Source organism: Thermobia domestica, chromosome 12 (assembly GCF_964235325.1).
Source record: "Thermobia domestica chromosome 12, izTheDome1.hap1.1, whole genome shotgun sequence".
NCBI classification, from domain to species: Eukaryota; Metazoa; Arthropoda; class Insecta; order Zygentoma; family Lepismatidae; genus Thermobia; species Thermobia domestica.
The window spans coordinates 25,822,307-25,844,983 of record NC_137465.1 but is presented as its reverse complement, the minus strand read 5'-3'; the positions used below and the strand labels follow the sequence as shown (position 1 = coordinate 25,844,983).

General features: G+C 35.3%; 1 protein-coding gene across 5 annotated transcripts in view; it reads left to right on the top strand.

Moving 5' to 3' along the window:
- The window catches only part of LOC145666371 (uncharacterized), a 46,294-nt gene extending 23,821 nt beyond the window's left edge, over window positions 1-22,473 (top strand). For 4 of the 5 annotated variants that reach the window (XR_014127732.1, XR_014127735.1, XR_014127730.1 and 1 more), the window contains exon 3: window positions 20,880-22,473. The gene's annotated coding sequence lies outside the window, so the exon portion shown is untranslated. The remainder of the gene's footprint in view (window positions 1-20,879) is intronic. The other variant, XR_014127733.1, reaches the window with a different exon arrangement.
- The last annotated feature ends 204 nt before the right edge of the window (window positions 22,474-22,677 follow it).

The following is a 22,677-nucleotide window of genomic DNA, read 5'->3' as shown; positions in this document are numbered from 1 at the left end:
TTTGTTCATAAATTCAACTGAAATTTCGTTCTGAAATAAAATAAAATAGGATGAATGGTAGTCCAGTCAAGACTCTGTAGCTCGTTTCTTCCCTGTAGTTGTAAAACTGTCTTCACCAGAGATTGAATCTGGATTACAAGTATTGGGAGTACGTGTTAACCCTTAACGAGTTTTCGTAACCATTTGGTTACACATTTTTTGATTTTGATTATTGGGTTGAAGAGTGTTATATTTCCGTATTGTTCGTTGTAGTTATTTGTGTACATACTTTCTGCGATGAGAGAGCAGCTATTGCCCCCTTGTGACAACTCTGGTGAATTTTATGCGGGAAGTAGTGTGTGGATATTTTGTTGTTTTGCAAGCAGTACTGGAAGCAGACAGAAAATATTAAATACTGAAGTAAGCAGTTTATGTTTTTATTTTTCTCTATATGTTCTTGTTTGTAAGTCATTGCCCAACAATGTGCAAGTATGAAAACGGCATAGTGTCAAAAATTGATTACTATTTACGATAAAAATATACTACGTAACCATTTGGTTACATTGTCCGGTAACGGACCAAACGTATACTTTGTACAGGAAAAAATACAATATATTGGACTAGCTTATATTGATGTATCATTTGATATTTTTATAGAAAATCTAACGTAAAAAAGAAATATGGAACTCTATTTATTAGTCAAATTTTAAATTTCATACAGAGGCTCAGTATGGAATATAAATATATGTAAATCTATATGTGTGTATAAATAAGTTTTACTGTGAAATCTCATGTCAGATGCAAAGGAGAAATACATGTATTGTGATAAGCTATTTACATTTTTGCAGGTGACTGTGTTTCGTCAAAAATGGATGAAGAACTTACCTCCGTTGATATGTCCTAAACATAAGGTCAACAGTAGTGATCTCTTTCCCTTCTAATCTATCGGATTTCAGAACCTCGGATTCAGAACCTGATCTTACTTTCAGTGATTCAGATCCAGATTATATATCTGAGATATAGTACAGAGTGAGGCATCAGTCAGTTAAGACTCCTGTAGCACAGGAAGATCTTGGCATTCACATTTGGTTCATGGTATACGTTTTTCGGGTGGGTAATGGACCATATTGTTTGACATGATTGCCCTGGGAGCCATCTTGGAAGCCGTAATCTTCGATCCAACTTTGGATTTTTAAAATGGAAGGGGATATGTGGAGTATCATTTGATACGACCTCAATTTCAGGGAAACAGTGATACAGACTACTTCACCTACCGTTATTGGTTCAGAAGTTATTTTGTCACAAAGTGTGAAAATTTGGCATTACAACATTATTTGCTCTATGTGCTATCCTTCTTGAGCAAGACAAACTGCAAAGCGCCTCTGCCAATCCGCAACAGCATGTCAAGGTTTCACAACATAGCAAAATTCGCTGCGTCAGATGGTGGATATCATGGATGGGTTCTTGATAAGAAAGGTTCCTCAGATGATAGCAGAGGAAGAGCTCTAGTGGCGTAAAATCTGGTCCACTCTGTCCGTCTCCGTCGCCCATTCCAATATCCCGGAAATGGTCTATCGAGCCATTTGCGTGAACATAAGGCATAGTGAGGTGGAGCTCCGTCTTGCTGAAAAATTATGGGAAATCACCGTCCTCATTCAAGATAGAGGAGTCTGAGTTTTTAGTCGTGTACATTGATAACTTTTTGCAAGTTTGAAATTAATGCAATATTTGAAGGATGTAATGAAAATCTCAACTCTTCCAACAATGAGACAAAATCGTTTAGGAGGCAGAAGATAAGATTTTTTCTTATCTTCTGAGGCAAACACATGAGAAGTGTAGACAAGTCAAACATGTTCATAGAACTCTGTCGTACACCAATGAAATCAAAACGATGGTGTTTTAGAATTTTTGGGTACATGCTAGATTTAGTTGTTGTAAACAGCTGGTTACCTTACAAAAGAGAGTGTAACGTACTTGGGACATCTTAAAGTGTTTCGGGCTGATACTGCATCTGCACTAGTATCATGCAGAAAGCCTAAACAAGAGAGACCATCTTTAGAAAGCTTGGGAGAACCTCAAGTGAAAATATGTCGATACGTGACCATGCTATGTGACCATGTGATAATACAAGGAAAGAGTTTATTGCTCACTGGCCAGCCCACACATCTAAGGGAAGATGTCGTTTTTGTAAGTCGGGAGTAACAAGCTCACTAAAGAACTCCTTTATGCAGTTCCATCTGCAAGTATATGTATCACGATAAGAAATGATTTTGTTACTTGGCAATTGATATCTTTTCTAGACCCCTAAGTCACTGTTACACTACGTTGATATATTCAAATTTAAAAATATAAAAAATGAAATAAAAAGAAGAATATTCTATAAAACTACGCATATATTTGAATATCATATTTATTCAATCTGTATTTTCTGTGAAATGTAAATATTATTATTTTTTCTATGTGGACCCATAGATATTACCTTACATTTTCTTATAAATTAATATTCCAGATTTAGATATTAAATCCTATAAAGTAAACAACTCTTACCATGTTTCATTTATTTCTCCTTTCTTATGAGACTACTTTTCTTTATTACTATATGGCTACAAGTACTCAAAAAACACTTTACGGAAAACTGTGCAATGTAACCATTTGGACACAACTCAGTTCTCGAAAACTATTGGCGGGAAAATTTAGAAAACTACTTTCAAATGATATACAAACCAAATAGACGACATACTGCAAATATCATAATTTTTTGATAATTTTTAAAAGTTGTGAACTGTTAAGGGTTAACCCCTCTCCTCAAAATAAAAGAAAAACCTTGATTTTTTGAACAAGGTTATAGTAAGTTTTATAGGTTGTGTTTGTGTTTTATGTAACGGGAGAAACAACGTGTTTCAACGTATAACATTGTTACTATGGTAATATATATATATATATATATATATATATATATATATATATATATATATATATATATATATATATATATATATATATATATATCGGGCGTTTCAAAACAAGTGTTACAACTCTTGGAAGGTGACTCATGCCACTGAGACAAGAAAGAAAGTTGTCTTGAATTTTCGCCTATCGGACAGTTCCGGATCTACAGGGGTGCCGAAAGCGTGGGAAAATGACTTTCGGACCCTAATAGTTCGGAAACTATCGAACGCAAAGAGGGCGGGTAAAAAATTCACTAAGAAAGTGATACCTGCTGTATAGATTTTTGGATGTTTCACAATCCTATCATGCACGCGTAAGGGATTCCCGAAAGGAATGTAGGGAGTCTGGATAATCTTCCAAATGAAAATTGGTCTAAATGGATATGAATTGATACTGTTTCTACGAGGTAACAATAATTAGTTTGTATTAAGTCGATATCTGGAAAAAATACAAAATGGCGGAAACCTTCATGCCCGTTGTGTGTGGTTGCATAATCGCCAGGTACGGATGCTGACCAACAGTGACGTTCTGAGTATTAAGTGTAGCGAATTTGTACTGAAATGCTCTAGAATGACTTCTGGAGTGTCGGTAGAGGACAACAGATGAAGCAGGGTGATTCACTTGTGTGGAAACACTTAACGAAAAATGTCCAGAAATGCACTCATACTCAGTAATCGTGAGTACTAAGCGTCAGAAATATAAGGTTTAGCGTCAAGGACAGCCATTGCTAATTCACCAGTAATGTTCCCTCAAACCGATGGAGTATGATCTGCACGGTTGCATACCAATAAGGACGCAATAACTGAGGCCAATTTGAAATTGTGCAAGGGGACTCACTAAGAAACTGGGTAAACTAAATGAATGTTAGTAGTGGGATCGCATGATCGATATTGAAATGTGGCCCATGTGTGTGTTGATATCGATATGTAGCTAATGGACAAAGGTCAACATGTCCCACTACTGCTGGTACACTGTCCCAGGTGCGAAAAATAGGAAAATAAGTACTCGGGTCTTGAATCGGAGGCCATGAGCTCCCAGTAGGATTGGAAACTGCGACCACGCGAGCGAAAGCCAGCGCTCTAGCTTTGAGGCTTCGAGGGAGCCTAACTTTTTCTGTATTCATTTATTTGAGGATTACCCACTTTGTTTGGGAAGCGCTCTAGTACAGCTTCGCGACATGTTTGTGAGCTTCATTTTGTTACTCCTACTGCACAGTTGTAAACAATCAGAGCTTCAAGACGTTTTTTCATATTTTTCGTGTCTTTTTATTTTCCATATGTATGAGTTCCAGCAGTAGGGTTACATGTGCCAAATTGGTTCATTTTCGTCTTTGTCTTGGCATATGCACTGTGTGTAAGATACGAATTTCTGGAGGTACTTTCGTATATTTCGAGCGCGTCATATGTCCCAGAAGACGTGGCACATGATGGAAGTTTGTTATTTTCACGCTCTGTCAGAATTTAAACCATGGATTAAGAGATTTCTTGTCATATGTGTCCACTGTGGGACAATGTCCCAAACAAAGAGAGACATTGATATAGTCGTGTTCTAGTTTCGTTCTAGCAAAAAGTGCACTAGATGTAATAACAGAATATACAGCGTTATTTTCCTAGTTTTCGCATGCGGGACGGTGTCCCAGCAATGGTGGGACATGTTGACATTTGTCCATTACCTACATGATATCAACACACACATTGGCCACATTTCAATATCGATCATGCGATCCTACTACTGACATTCCTTGAGTTTACCCAGTTTCCTAGTGAGTCTTCTTGCACAATTTCAACTTGGTCTCAGTTGTGTCATCTTCAGTGGCATGCAACCGTGCAGATCATATTGCATCGGATTGCTGAAATATTATTGATGAATTGGCAATGACTTTCATGTTCTTGGTGGTAATCCTTATATTTGCGACGCTTTGAACTCACGTTTACTGAATATAAGTGCACTTCTGGGCATTTTACGTTACGTGTTTTCACACATGTGAATCACCCTGCTTCATCTATTGTGCTCTACGGACACTCCAGAAGTCTTTCTGGAGCATTTGAGAATAAATTCGCTACACTTAATATTGAGAACATCACTGTTGGCCAGCATCCGTACCTGGCGATTATGCAACCACACACAACGGGCATGAAGGTGTCTGCCATTTTGTATTTGTTCCAGATATCGACTTAATACAAACTAATTATTGTTACCTGGTAGAAACAGTATCAATTCATATCCATTTAGACCTATTTTCCTTTGGCAGTTTATCCGGGACTCCCTACGTTCCTTTGGGGAACCCCTTGCGCGTGCATGGTAGAATTGTGAAACATCCAAAATTCAATACAGCAGGTATCACTTCTTTAGTGATTTTTTTACCCGCCCACTTTACGTTAGATAGTTTCCGAACTATTGGCGTCCGACAGTATTTTTCCCACGCTTTCGGCACCTTGTAGATCCGAAACTGTCCGATAGCCGAAAGTTCAAAAGAACCTTTTTCTTGTCTCAGTGGCAGGAGTCATCTCAGAGGAGTTGTAAGACTTATTTTTCAAAACCTGATTACATATATATTACCGCTGAAAAGTTCTAGAAATCCTCCGGTTTTTTAAAGAGTTTATTGTGAGCCTATTAATTTGGCACGACAACTTTACCGCCTTATATCAGATGTACTCTTGCCTAAAGAAAAGAATTTGACGACAGTTGAATTGAGGTCTGAGAGGTACGTGTACATGGCATGTCAATTTATAATTCTTAAAATTGAAACCAAAAAAGACAATTTGATGTATGTATATTGCACAGTATAAACAAAAGTGTGTATTGTGAGGCACGATATTTGTTTTGTTTGAAAAGTGTAGACATGGGGGGTGAGGTATATGCTGTGACAAAAGCTTGAAAGAGAAAATAGTTTTTCGTAATTTGTAGGTATCTTTACATTACAGAAATGCTTATTTGATGAAAGCTAAGAACGCTCTTTTTTGAAATATTTTTGCAGCAGTCATACATAATTTCTTGCTGAATTGTCTCTCAGTGGGAGCGTGTATGTAATACTCGTATTTACGATTCTAACGAGCAATAATAGAGTATATGAAACGGTCCTAAGTATCTTTCAAAGTATGGCATTTTTAATGTTTCGATGTTAACTTGTCAACAAAGTATAAACAGCTGTAAAATTTCGAAAGCTATGTTCTATTTAAATTTTTGTTCTACATTGACCCTCTGTGTGGTCATTTCGCAAACAAAATTAATAATCTTGCCTCACCTTCCACACATTTCTCTATACTATGTAATATCTATATCGAATTGTCTTCTTTGGCTTCAATTTAAGAATTGTGATTTGACATAACTACAGTATATCTCAGGCCTCGATTCAACTGTTGCCAAACTTTATGCTATAGAGAGAAGTATCTCTCATGCAGTTCGGTAAAGTTCTTGTGCCAAAATAATTGAATCACAGTTGATCCTTTAAAAATATGAGGGTGTCTGAAAACGTTTAGCGGTACTATATATATATATATATATATATATATATATATATATATATATATATATATATATATATATATATATATATATCGGGGGGTGCGTTGGATAATGCATATAGGCCCTGTCTTTATTCTGCGCTCAGTAAAACATCTTACTTTTAGAAAAAAGAAATTCTGTTTCATTTATATTTGCAAAAACGAAACAACTGAACAGGAAAACCAGTGTCACATGAGTGGCATGTTAAGTTGGCAATCTCATATGGCGTGTAGCAACGCTACCACACCTATTTGGAATCCGCAATATTACGACTGTTTACCAATCTATAATGGGACAATTTAAACTGAAGTATTTCAGATCCAACACAGCGGGCGGCTTTCTGAGAGGTCAAACGTACCAAAGAAATAGCAATTATACTTCTTACCTTTATCTCAATTGATATCAATTCAACTGATAACGTAACAGAACTATTGCAGTAATACTTAACAATTCAAGCATAAAACAGTCTTTATAGTTGAAAAATAGAAATGTAAACTCGCATAAACAATTGTGTAAATTTATTTTCATTAACTTTAAATGGAAATCCAACAATAATAATTTTAAGTTCAATTAACGAATATAAATCCTAGATTCAACAAACAACTTGAAATTTCTTAAAAAAAACAATAAGTTAAATATTTTCTCATTCCAACACTTCTGATTAATTAAGTTCAACAACTCTAAACACAATAATCAAGTAATTGCAAATTACCCTTTCACAATTTTATTTTAATTTATCAACCTATTTAACCAAAAGCAACCAAAAGTCGGCAATCAATGGTTACCCAAGTTGAGTTTAGAATCAAGATTCTATGCAAAATTACTCAGTAAATTAGGTAAGAAGTAATTTTTTATTTTAATCACGTTTAGTAAATTCAACGTCAGCGAAGCTTCAAAAATATCAAAATTGATTCTTTAATCTTTAACTATTATGATAAAAATACTAGTTTTAAGTAAATTATTCAATTCAACGAATAACGAGATCAAAATCCTAACCATTCAATATCAATGCACAAAATTGGGACGTTAAATAGCCAATCAATATCAATACACAAAATTGTGACGTTAAATAGTAATTCAATTTCGATGCACAAAATAGGGACGTTAAATAGCCATTCAATATCAATGCACAAAATTGGGACGTTAAATAGTAATTCAATTTCGATGCACAAAATAGGGACGTTAAATAGCCATTCAATATCAATGCAAAGGAGAAAACTGCTGAACAAATCGGACTGCAAATTATGTCAAACTGAGAATTCAATCAGACGACCACACGAAACATGAATTGGACAAGGACAAAGGGATATTCTACGGGTTTTACTACTTTACACTTACCGTAATCAGCTCCCAATGGTTTCCCTTTCTCTGGCTTCAAAAGTAACATTCAACTAAAGGGTACTTCGAAAAGACAATCTTCCATGAACGAAGACTAACAACAACTCAGCAGCAAAGAAAGTTTCGTCCTTTTATACAGCTCACACAGATTACGATAATAACAACTCCGATATCGCCCTTGAATTCCTCCTCTATCAAATCAACGCTTCTCAGCTCGACTCGGCAGCAACCTAAGTCCAGACAGTGACAACGAATGTTCACGGTTGAATCAATCACAGGTTCCGTTTGACACACCAACTATCTCTTTCCCATTCTGGCTTGCAACTGAAGCTACACGAAAAGACCTCCAGTCACAAGACAGAAGCGCACGGATACTCCATTGAGTGCTGACGTCATACATACAATCGTTCTTTCTTTCTCTTTGCCTTATGCTCTTAACAAATTACAAATAGCATTCAATTTTATTCTTTTTAAACATTTAAATATTCATTATTTCAATTCTCCTATTTTCTTTTTTTTTAAAAAAAGAAAAAAATTACACAATGACTTAGAAGAAGAAAATTAACATCATTATTTAAAGTCTCTCTCAACAAACAAAGAACTATTTCTTCACCTTTTTGTTTTTACATTTCACCTCCGTTCATGGGCGTCGGCAGAGTTTCCAGGAAATCTGCATGGATACAAACATTTCATCTCCAAACTTCGTCCACAATTAATTTCACCTCTTGTGGCTACCAAGACACGCCACAAACCTCCCTGGCCGAGGGAGAAAAATTCTTTGGAATTTTTCGGGCAAATAACAATCCTCCATACTGTAAAACTCACAAAAAATAATAAAAAGGAAAACACATTAAAATTTGTTGAAATTTTCATAACATTACAATACATTCATAACATTGCAATCACTTAGTTCTATTATAGGCTAGCCTAAAAACTTTCATTAAAAATTTGTTTCATCCATTACCTTTCATACATTCTTTGAATACATAAGACCATGGTCTAAAATTCCATCAAATTATTTTTTACAATAATCAATTTCTAAAAGAAACTTACAAATTACAATCTGTAAAAATATAAAAAATTTGTTTTTCAATTCACTAATAATAACAGATCAATCACAACTCAATTTCTCAATTAACAACCTTACATATTCAAATATTTCTTTATGAATGGATTCAAACTTAGATCGAACTGAGATTCAATTATTCTGACGCCTCAGAAAGAATTTCTTTAGATCGGTCACATGAACTCTTTTAAAAGAATTCTGATCATTATTCAGATTCGACACTAAAACAGTATTTGGAGTTAAAAACTTCGAATAATAAATGGTCCATTCCATTTATCACTCAAAGACTTTGTAATCTTCTCTGTCAACGATGACTTACCATGTGATCTTTTGAGAACTTCATCACCAACTTGAACCACCACTGGGCCTCAATTTAGATAGTACATTCCTTCTTTTAATCCATGCCGTTTCCATATTTTTGAGAGCATTTTCCCAAGTTTTTGATTTATTAAATTTAAACAATTCTGTACTATTAAGCTGCCAGCGATTTTCTAAAGGGGTGTTAATCGGACGTCCTAAAAAAAGTTCCGCCGGTACGGCTTTTAGACCAGAATGCTCAGAGATTCAGAGAAAACTGTATCTCCGGAATATATTTCGACCAGATGTTTTGGTTATTAGAACAATATGCTCTCAAAGAATATTTTAGAGTCTTGATAAGTCTCTCCGCCATATTAGCTTCAGCATGGTAAGGACTTATTCTAATATGTTTAATACCTAGACTAAACAAAAATAATTTGAAATTCTCCAATACGAAAACAGAAGCATTGTCTGTGGACAAGGTCTCCGGAAAACCTAGTCTGCTAAACACTTCTAGTAGCTTATTACAAATAATTTGCGAATTCAATACTCTCAATTTTTCTAGAAAAACAAATCGAGACGCTTTATCGACTCCTATAAGTACAAACTTATAGCCATTAGAGACAGGCATTGGTCCAATAATATCGATCATGTAGTTCTCACAAACTCTTTCAGAAAAATTTGATATCAAAGGACCCATTTTTCTTTTATTATGATCTTTAATTTTCTGACACTGAATACAAGATTTTAGATATTCCTTTGCATCTTCCACAATAGTATCCCACGTGTATTTTTTCATGATTTTCTTAAGAGTACGATATGTACCAGAATGTCCGCCTGACAGAACTTGATCATTAAAATATTCTATTACTAACCGTTGTAAGTCTTTCGGAATATATATTTTATATGGACAGTTAAATGCTCTACTCTTCTTCATTAATATACCTTTGTTCAGGATGAAATTTCGCACATTTTCTCCATAATTTATCCTCTCTATAATGTTCAATAATTCCGGATCATTTCTCTGTAGAACATCGATAGGTTCTTTTACTAAAGGTAAATTCCAAGTATTTGCGATCTTCATATTTCTTTTAATTATAGCCATTCCTACTGGCCCATCAACCTGAACAAATTCAAATGGGTCATATACTCTTGTTAAAAAATCCGCAACAATGTTATTTTGCGACCTAACATGTTGAACTGTAAAAGAAAATTGACAGAGTGTCTCTACCAATGGTCCATATTTAAGCAATCTTTTAGAGTTTCCCAATATCCAAGACAAAGCTTTATTGTCCGTGAAGACTACAAACTCCCTACTGAGATAATGTCTAAACCTGTTTATTGACTTAACCAAGCTAAGAAATTCTATTTCGTATATACTCCGGTGTTTATCGGCTTCCGTTAGTTTTTTAGAATAAAACGACACGGGAACGAGTCGATTCTCACTATCTAATTGTGACAGGCAAGCTCCAATCGCTTTCCCACTTCCGTCACAATGCAAATAAAAGGTTTTATTCAAATCCGGAGTTCTTAATATTACATTATTTATTAAAATTTCTTTTAATTTATCTAATGTTTTCTGATGTTCTCTTGACCATACAAATCTTTTACGCTCCGAACGTAATTCACTTATGGGAGCCATGATTTCCTGCATCCCACTTACGAACTTGGAATAATAATTGAATAGCCCACAAATTTTCATAACACCTCTCCTATTTCTAGGAGGTGGTATGTTTTTAATGGCAGCTATTCTTGATAGATCTATTTCAATGGATTCACCATCCGCCACAAAACCTAAATACTTAATTTTCTTATAAAAAAATAAACTTTTATCCGGCGAAATGGTAATTCCATTTTCCCTCATTCCTTCCAATACCAAACGCAAAATTCTTTTATGTTCTTCCACATTTCTACTAGCTATAAGGAGATCATCAAAATAACATCTTACACCCTCATCTTTAAGATCTCCAAAGACCTTTAGCTACGCTTCCATTATTCTGTAAAAATTTCAGACAACATTAAAACTAATCGTCCCATACACTTACATAGTTTTCTTGGGTACTTTAGTATCTATCCTGTAGCATGTGTTGAAAGCCCATCAAAGAGGAAGGGAACGAGTACAGTTGATTTTGGGTTTAACGTCCCGTTCAGCAGCAAGGCTTAATGGAACATGAACCTTCTGATTAACGTGGATTCCGAGCCACATGACCTCCCGCCGGGAATCGAACCTGGTCTCCCACGCCAAAGGCGCGTACGCTAACCGCTTAGCCACGAGGGAGCTCAAGAAAGAGAACGCATATACCTCTAACATTTTTTGCAATTAACGTTGAAGAGTTTTCCGATTTATATTTAATTTAATCTGCTTTATATTTGATCAATAAATATAATTACTAAGAGGTACGGAGTGTATTTATCCTTTAAAAACAGCACATGCCAAAGTGTTCACATCTTAGAATTTATAAGAAGGGCATTGTGGCTCAATAGTAGAGCGCTTACCTCTGGTGTGTGCGGCCCCTGATTGAGGCCCTGGCCAAGTAAGTTTGTGGTGGTCAACATCGTATGTGTGTGTGTGTGTGTGTGTGTGTGGCGGGTTTTCTCAGGATACTCCCATTTTCTCCTACGAACTTATTCTACCAATTATTCCATCGTCATTCACTTCTCCTTTTGAGTAAACGTCAAAATCGTGATACGTTAAACTGAAATATTTAATTTCATTTCATTTTTATCGGTCTAATTTTTAATATTTTTGTCAAGTTTTACATTGCTTTACTTGAGGCCTATTATTGCATACTCACAATAGACGTTAATCGTGGACTAAGATTTAATTAAAGTCTATCTTGAAGCAGTGTTTCTTTCAGAAAAATGTTCAGTGGGACGCACTGAGTGGTCCAAGGGGTATCTCTGGTTCCATTCTATTTATTATTATATTACAGACGTATCAGTCTGTTCTTTCCGGGAGAGCACTCTAAGAGCTCCGGGAGACACTGCCCCATCAAAACATTTCTGGAAGAAAACTGACTTGAAGGACATGGTTTTCTAGCAACATTAGACGAAAGAGTAAATGTTATTTTTCGAAAAATAATATTTCATTGCTGCGCCTCGAAGAACCGCTATGTGTTAAAACCACAACTTTTCAGGTCAAGCAAAACACATTCCAAACTTAAACATTTGCCAAATATACACGGAAACACTTGAAAAATATAGTAAAATTGTTTCTGCGTGTATAATGTACTGGAAATTGTTGTATCCTGCTTCAACAGTATTATATTACTCTTGTTATGTTTACGTAGCATATGTCGGTTTACCTTTTGCGCTTTTATAAGCACATGGAGGATTTCTATACGTTAATCAATACGTACATGATGAGAAACTGAAGCCTTTTATTTCAATCTATTATTTTTTTCAATGTTGTGGCGAAACAATTGAATATTCACTTACCACATTGTAAGGGACGCTGACTGACAGCTTTCAGGTTTATTTGCACGGCATAACTCATTTTCGATAAAAATGTCACATAGCAGTTCTTCCAGGCGCAGAGACGATTTGCCTGAAATTGAAGGTTTATTCTTAATTGTGTATTTGAACTCAATCAAGTGTAAATGTGTGCAAATTTTCATCGAAAAGGAAATCTTTCTTGCATTGGTTGTTAGTATCCTATTCTTTACGCTATATAATTTATTACTGTATATTGGTGTAAAGTTACAGATTTTTTATCTATACAATTTAGGCTACATAGATTCAAACAGATGAAAACAACATAAATACTAATCCCGATATTTTTCATTCCATGTCTAATGGTAACCACTACAAAAATTTATTTCAGTGGTAAGATACCTTGTTCTCAATTGTCCCTTATTTTTTGCTATATTTGCAGTTTTAAGCAATTGTATGATATTGAGGCATAATAGATGATAAATATCTCATTTTTATCTGTCCCTTATTATGTAAAAGAATTTAGAAATAGTTTAGACAATAATTTTAATTTTAATGTAATCGGGGCATCCCACCCAGATGAGTAAAGTTTTTTTTATTTTATATATAAATAAAGCCCATCCCAGAGTCGGAAGTTCTTTAAAAGTAGCAGTATTACAACCCACCGCCCCCCAGCAGTCCGCCCTGGATCCGCCCCTGGTATATAGGTCAATGTTTGGAGGGTATTACCTCTACATAGCATGTGATTAAAAATTTCTTTAATTTTCAAACATCAGCATCATGATCCATCTTACGGAAAGGATATACATTAACACAGGGGTACATATCTGAAAACTTACCACGACACTCTTTAAATTAGGGAACAGCATATGCCCTTTACCCTCTTCATAATATTAAGAGACGTCGTTGGCACATGGTTACAGTGGATCACCTTGTTACATATTAAGAAATGTGTTATATTTTACTGTACATTGTAACTTATCTTTTACGTCACGGATATGTGTATGGTTCTTTCGCCAAGGGATAAAGTTGAGGTTTCAAAGAGTATGCCTGTAAGGCTAAGGGAGACGGATGATTCAGGCAAGCAAATAATGATGGAATAATTGGTAAATTGAAAATGTGGGGAAGACGGGAGTACTCCGAGAAAACCCACAGACATGATGATGTCCACCACAAACTTACTTTTCCAGAGATCGAACCAGCAACCTCACGCTCCAGAGGTAAGCATCGTGTCCCTCTACAATTGAGCCAGATTGGCTCCTAATTTATTTGGAGAGGAATGTGGAGTGATAGTACACCTTTGTTTTTGAATTAAGACTTATTACAGTATTACCAAACAAAATTGAGTACAATCTGTAGAGAGGAAGCAACCAGGGAGTAATGTTATTTTTTTTTTGAATACAGGACGTGGTTTATTTAAAATCTTTAGAATGTTAATTTAAAAAAAATGGGTGTCAGGATGTGTGGAGCACCAAGAAGCATTATTAGTTTTGTTTTTTCACACGGTGACATAACTTTGTTTTCTAACTAAAATAATTAACTTCTTGTCTAAGAAAGGTATGCATTAATTGGTGGAATGGAACAAAGGCGATATAATGTAAACATACTGTTTTCTGCATCTGTTTACAGAACTCGATTGTCTATGTCATCTGAAAATATCAGAGTCCGATGCTGAAGACTAAAGAACGATGTTATTATTAAATATATATTGTGTTACAAACAACACCCACAATTTTGGAATTTAACAAAGAGCAGAGTTTCGTGAAAATTGTTATATTTTACTTATATATAATCGCCCATTTACATGTTAAATATAATTGCAAGAATATGTCCACCACTGTAGAGTCTGATGCATTTAAATATTCTAAGAAATTATTGATAACCCTCTTACAGATCTGTCTCAATGCCTTCAATCACACGTATGATTTCCGCCTTCAACTCGAAAAGAGTTGATGATTTGTTCCCAAATACCTCTGCGTCAACAAACTTCCTTAACAGCAAATCATAGGAGTTGAGTTGAGTTGACTTTGAGTCTTACGACCCGTTCAGCAGCGAGGCTATATGAGACGTGGACCTACTGATTAACGTGGAATCCCAACCACATGAGCTCCCGCCGGGATTCGAACCCGGGTCTCCCACGCCAAAGGCGCGTACGCTAACCGCTTAGCCACGAAGGAGCTCAACAAATCATAGGATTAATATACTATAGATGTTACCACATTAACCACACGTAATCTCGTCGTAATTTTCTCCATGTTTGAAAACTCAAAACAAAACTATTAATGAAATTGATTAAGCATAAAACTAATGCAAAAAAGGTTGATGTAGGGCTTCTACCCAGTGTTGCCAGATCTACTGATTTTGCAGGAGATCTGCTTTTTCTACGTTCTACTGATCTACTGCGAAAGAAAATGAAAAGTTAACAATTTCCTGCTTTTTCCTTACTTCGAGAAGTTGAAAAAATATATTATTAATAATATTGAATTTTCAATGTTTCCTCACATAAGAAAACAAATTTCTCTGTTATAATACACAAAGCTCTATAGAGCATATAGTTATAGAGCTTTACTGTATATAATATGAATCCAAAGAATACAACTGTACGTTATCTTCTATATGCATTATGGTTACCGTTTTTATGACTTTCTGTAAGATTTACAAATAAGTGTTGTTTAGATTGGGACTTGGGTTGGAAGAGTAGCTTAGATCGTTTCTCCACGATCGTCAGTAAGAAATCGTCTTACGCCACGGTCACGTGTGACTGCACCAGTGGCGTATTTACGATTTTATATCGGGGGGCTTTGCTAACTTTCGGGGGGAGGTTCCTGAAAATGTGAAAATTCTGCAAGATATTTTATATACTTTACTATAGTAAGTATGATTTCGGGGGGGGGCTTAAGCCCGGAAGCCCCCCTAAATACGCCACTGGACTGCACCATGTAGCTACGATATCGCTACGTGCATGAAAAGACATTTTCCCACTCCACTTTGCTCTTTCACTACGTTTTACTTCACACATGTGTGTGTCAAATAATATTAATATAAATCGGGACTTTTCCCTTTTATTTGCTCAACGTAGTTCATCGGAAATGAATTCTGGACTGTTTGTTTTGACTACTGCCCCCTTAATAATGGCAAATGTTATAACTCCCCGGATTCACATTCAAACTCCACCACTGTATGTGTCTACTGCTTTCTCCTGTTTTTTATCTTCGAATCTCCTGCTTTTCCAGCTGACTCGTCTGGCAACACTGCTTCTACCAAAAATAGGTTCTATCAAGGAAAGTAGACTATATTAGGTATTATTAAATTTAATTAGTTGCTACATTTGCTAATTACATGTTGACCTTCCTTATTGTTTCTGAAGTATATACAGACAAAAAAAAAGTTTTAACTGAAATCCGACACGTAGTAACATGTAATTACTACTAACCATTGACCTTCAAACTTGTGTTAAAGTTTAAAGTTCTTAACGTATTTTAATTTCTGTCGAGAATCTAATTGTAGATGTGTATTTCAAAGTGAAATACCTTGTATCAATTCATGAAATTTGTATTTCAGCATATGAGGAAGAATATTTTTGCTAACCTGCAATAACTTGTACTTAATTGCAGTTTATTTTAGTACAAATCTTTGCTTAATTTACCACAGAATTTTTCATAATGTTTGCCACATTATTTTCGACATTTTGAAGTATAAATGCATTGATTTTTCCATCTATTTATATAACAAAACGTGATGGCATAGTGATAATTTGAATTAGGTCAGTAATCTATGCGAAACGTTGGTAACGTACGCGCGTGCAACCAATTACGGATTTTTTTTCTCAAAATGCTGGTATTAACTCAAACTTATCAGGAGTTCTAATATTTCATACAATATTACTATACAAATATTTTTGTGAATAAAAAATAACTTTGTCAACTTTTGCTCTAAAACACACTAAAACGTGTGTAGTATAAAAGGCCTCATGTGTTAGAAGTCTCATCTCTTGAAATCCAGTTTTATTTATAACTCATAATTGACGAAAATAAATGCTCTACTTATACAATATGTTTAACAAATAATAGAGAGGCCAAGGATTCTTGCAACTAGATATGTTACGTGCATATGTCTCGTTTTTCGATTATTCGACTTACGTGTACTGAAACTGACTTTTCTCTCTATCCATAACACTAGCCTGCGATGATTTTATTGCATAAGTGCAATATATTTCTGTGATGTGGTGATTGTCACCTAAGGCTAAAAGTGAAGATAGTTTTGTCTCATCACATCACATTTTGTGACAAAATCGAGATATTCATTTTACCTATTCATTCATATGCGTCTTAAGCCAGGACGACTAAACATCCTGACTGGCTGAAATTTAATTACTCTCATGGCTTGTAATGTTGTAGCAGTAGCTAAACAACAGCTTATCGTGTCCGCCTAGCGGTACGGTACGATAGTAACACCTAGCGGCATTGTTTCGTTTAGTATATTGCTTTTTCTGCGAATGATCTATACAGTTTCGTTGTAAACTACCTAATTGTTCTCAGTGCTTTGAAGTCCCTAATATCGTGGTGTGTGCTTAGTATTTAGTGACGAAAGTGAAGTTCTTGTTCGCAGACTTTTCGAAATGCAGCGTCGTAATTGTAAGAATAATCCAGATATATTCTGTTATATATGTGGGACATTTGTGCCCATGAAACAACGACGCAATATAACTTCCTTTGTGCGAAAGGCTTATCTTGCGTATTTTGGTATAGCATTGGGAGATCAGGACAAGTCTTGGGCACCACATAAGTTTTGTCGAACATGCATAGAACAACTGCGGCAATGGATGAAAGGTGAGAGACGAGCATTGCCGTTTGGAATCCCCACTGTGTGGCGTGAGCCTACTGACCACAGCACCAATTAATTGCTACTTTTGTTCTGTGAATGTGAAAGGTTTCAACAGTAGAAACAGGGCTAAAATTGCTTACCCAACTACAATTCCATTTGTCAGTCTACCACTATCCCATGGTCCTGACATACCTGTCCCACAGGCACCAAACCAATTAAACGAAGCCTCTTCCGAAACTCCTAGTGACAACAATAACGATTCGGACTTTGACCCACAAGAATGAACAGAGCCTATACTTTTCGAACAGAGTGGTTTAAATGATATAATTCGTGACCTTGGTCTCACAAAGGAATCTGTCGAACTACTGGGATCACGACTAAAGGAGAGAAACCTGTTGATGCCTGAGACGACGTACTATTGGTACAGGCATCGTGAACAAGAATTTGTTGCTTTCGTTTCTGCTGAAGATAATATAGTATTTTCCAACAACATTCCGGAGTTAATACTAGAATTAGGATCACCTGATTATGATCGATCCCAATGGAGACTTTTCATCGATGCTTCCAAGCGGAGTTTGAAGTGTGTACTCCCACCCAACGGAAACAAGCCAGAATCCATTCCAGTTGCTTATTCTGTTGTTATGACGGAAAGCTACGACAACCTTGATTTGATATTGAGCAAGGTAAAGTACCACGAACATCAATGGCAAATATGTGGGGATTTTAAGGTCATCGACCTTCTGTTGGGTCAAAAGTCAGGCTATACCAAATTCCCATGTTTTCTGTGTGAGTGGGACAGTGAGGCAGGGGCAGTCCACTGGACTCAAAAGGAATGCCCAGATAGGCAGTGGAATGTTGGCACGAGCGTTCAGCATGGCAAGCCTTCCGAGATGTAGCGAAAAACTTTCTTGGCAACAGAAAGGATCCAAACTTTAAAGACATGGTGGAAAGAATGCTACTGTGTTTTAAAGAATTGGGTTGTAACATGAATTTGAAAGTGCACATACTGTTTTCCCATTTGGACTATTTTCCAGACAATCTTGGAGTCGTGAGTGAGGAACAAGGAGAGAAATTTCATCAGGACCTCAAGGAACTCGAACGTCGTTATCAAGGAAAGTGAAATTGCAACATGCTTGCAGACTACTGATAGTTGTTGCAGAGAGAAGACTCTGCCACTAGTCACAAGCGTGCCGCGACAAGACTCAGTTTCTCAGGGAAGAGGCGTAAAACCCACTAGTGTGTATATTTGTGCTGCATGTCATGACCTATGGGTGCTTTAGTTCCTCATTTAAAATGGCGCAGATAAGAGCACAAATTCAAAAACACTATGCAGTTTACGTTTGCTTGCTTTCTGAGTCTGTTACTATAACTTACTGTTTTATAGTGAATGCTTATCCATAAACATTGCTTCTTTTTTTCCTCGTTTTCTTGCGTTGTGTTTCTAATATCGTGATTACGAGTTAACTTACTGTCGCATACAGCACTAGAAATACAAATATAACATATTAATATTGTTTATATTAGTAAGTGTACCAGTATTCGTAGCAGTGTTATGAGTAGCAATAAACCATTAGATACATTGATATTGCAATATGAAATTTGCAAGAAAACCTGATGTGCAATAACCAAACCGATTTTTGTTCTGAATTTGGTACACCCGAATTTTGAAACGTGGCATACTATACCTCATGCAATGATCCAAAAGTTAAAATTCGCAGGCTAGTGTAATTTTTTAGACAAAAGAGAAAGTCTGGTGCTAGCATGGATACAATTAATTAGTTCTAAATTTCGTGTTACGACGCTGTTATTCTTCAACTTTAAGGTGTACCGAAATGGAACAAAAGCTTCTTATAAACTTATTTGCCATCTGTTGAGAATTCTTTATCAGCATTTCTTGAATACCAATTTATGTATTCGATTAAAACCATTCTGGAACTCGTGCATATGAACGAAATCTCAGTGAATAGCTGTGCACCTTTGGAGCTTAAGATAGCTTACCCTTGTTAGGAGTGACAAGAAAGTAAATGAAAGGGTGAATTAGTGTGTATTTTGATTTTAGTTTTATATATTTTTAATAGTTCGAAATAGAAATGTACAAACAATTCAGCATTTCATATCTGTCATTCTTCTATTAATTGTGGTTTAAAATATAATTTACGGATAGCGGAATTAATGTTGCAAGTAGTGCAATAAGTTTGTGTTCTATCAACCTGAATTGGAATGTTTATTTTATTTTATTTTATTATTTGTTTATTTATTTTTTGCATTTTGCGAACGCAAAACATGTCAATAAATTATGTAATTTAAACTCGTTATATCGATTAAGTAAGCGAGATGAATCACTGCTTTTATTGAATGATTATGAAATAACTGGTAAAGTAAGATTGAGGAACAGAATATGAAAATTAGAGAGAAGAGCCAAGGTCAAATTTTTTTACAGATTAACTTAAAATATCCAGTAATTGAATCACAAACTTGTCATCTCAAACACGAATAGTGCTCCATTATATATAAAGAAGTTATTAAGCTTCAGAGATCTACCACATTTTCGCATCAAATTAAATAGTTGATTGGTGGATTTGTTAGGAATCGCCTTCCGCTCTGCCTGCACGTGAGTTTAAAAGATACGAACATTGTTTCCTATAGAACTGTGCCGAATACTGGGCTACTAACTACACTCAAAACATGTTCACTAGGTAGCATATAAGGTGAACGTGTAGGTCTCTGATTGTTCTTCTTAAAGAACATTAATCATTTTTAAGTTTATGTTGACTGGACATCCTGAATCATGGACCGTAAGTTGTCTGAATAATGGATATCACCTTCGCCGCCATCTCTGTAGGGCATAGGTTGCAGCAGGAATCACTGGAAAATATAACTATTTGGAAGTATTTCTGTTTATTCTGTTAAGGACATACTGTGATAAGGAATTTAGTTGTAAGATAATACGAAATAAGAGGCCATAGTTAATGAAGGAAAAGACGATGCTTATTGTTTCAAGGACGTAATAACTTCGACTGTATTGGCGTATAGACTATATTCTTTAATATTTCTTATATTTGAAGTATATTTCTGATGTAAATTTATTTTAGAATTATGTAAACCGAATAACGGAATCTCATATACTTAGTTCATAATTCAACGGAGTTTTACTAATGCATATATTTAAGAGTTTTAACAGTTTTGTTGAGGTTATACGTACCTGGTTACGTAGGAATTAATTTTGATCATTATTAGGGATGCAACAAAATATTGACTGTCGCAGAATGACGTGTTTTGAGATGTTAAGTGTTTAGTTTGAATTTCTACCAAGTAACTCTGCTCTCTTCTAGACTAAAATGGTAATGAAGTGAAGCGCAATCTCTTGAGTAGAATTCTTACTTATCTACACTCTATGATCTTACAGTACTGTATTTGAGTATTGATCTAATTAAATAAAAGTGCTAATATAAGTAATCAGATCTACTATTGTGGTATTTTTCATTTCTAGGGACCAATTAGTAGATTCATAAACGGGACTATACGCTCGATGTAGCCATTTCTACAGCCGTCTAGTTTTCCTGTAGAGTCCATCAGATCACATTTGATTAGGTTTACCTCCTCATGTGATGCATTTGAAGTTGATCAAATTATGCAATTCACAGTGGTAGACTGGAATTGAAGGACAAAGGCATCTTGTGCTTCTTGAGGTACTTACTTCGGGTTCTTTGACCAGAGATCAAGACGTTTTTGAATGGATAACAGAAAGTACCATGACGTACTCGAAACTTCGAATTAGGTCATCTAAGGGCGCTTTTTTTTCAACGTAGGAAGGTAATTTGTACTCCTCTCAACATATTTCTATTCTGACCAACGTAGATAGGTTTCCTGGTTGTGCGAATTGAATTGGATTTAATTATAGAAATAAAGCAAGAATGTGTTAAAATAATTTACATTTGTTTAGACGTTGGTCTTATTCTATAATTGTATTATTACAGCACTACTTACACGAGTTTGTGTTTGCAATTCAAGATTTATATTGATTACCACCTTTCTATTTATTATTTACAGTATATATTTATAGTTTCTACCAACGGTTCTGTTCTTTAAGTAAAGAAGATGGTAGGTGTATTGAGAAAAAATGTCTTAAACAGAATTTGAGCCTATGGCAGAAGACTTAGAAATAACACTTCATTATATTATGGTAAACTAAAAGAGTGGGGAAATGATTACAATTTAAGGAAAATTACGCATATAGAAAACAGGTATACATAATAAATTAAATAAAACTGTGTTTGAATAAATGTTTCTTTTATCTTTGATTATTTCTTTTTTGGTTTTATTCAGCAGTCTTCCATATTTAATAATTTAAATTTAAGCACTTGACGGTCATTAAAACTGAGGTGAGTGATTACACTGACTAAATTATAAAATATTATATATACTTACATAAAACTTTTTGAGACATATAAACGAAATAATAAAAATTGTAAAATGAATGTCAAGTACAAACTTCGAAGCGAGCGCTAGGAATGTTTCTACAAAGGTCCGTGTTTGAGGTTCCAATTCATCAAGAGAAAGGGGAATAAAATTCACTAATGTTGCAAGTTTGCGCAAATTCATAATGTTAGAATGACAGCTAGAACAAGGTTTGAAGAACGAAAAAGTTCAGATATTGAACTTGATAAGGTTTATCAGAAAGTAATTACACAGGGCCGCATAGGTTCTGTTGTTTTTATAATTTTGGGTGTTTTATATGTATTTGAACATGCTGAAACCGAAACTGGACTAGTTTCTTCATATCACGTAAGAATTTCTTACAATTCACGATTTATATATGTTGATTGCGGTATGCCTGTTTAAGCGTAATTCAACTGATTGACCCTAGATGTCACAACTACGTGGTGAAATTATCCAGTTGGTAATAACGACGAATATGTTTCAAATGTAAGGAAATTTAATTTAATTAAATTAACTAAAATTTTGCTTGCAAGAATATTTAAAATATTTTTATATCAAACCTTGTTATATCATTTCAAATAAATTTCATATTCAATTATCGCAAGTATTAGATGTGTTTCAATAGTATGAAGTGTTAATATCTCAGGCCAGTTTTACATACTTTCCCAGCTGGCGTAGTACAGCTCTTGTAGTGAGGCATTGCCAAGTCCAGGCTGTGTTGATCGCATACGTGTGGACGCACGGTGATCCGAACACAGTTGCGGGCGAGAGGCTGCAAGAGATTGAGGGATTCTCCCAAGTGGAAGCTAGCTGAAGTGCACAAGTAGTGCATATTTTGAACCTCATTA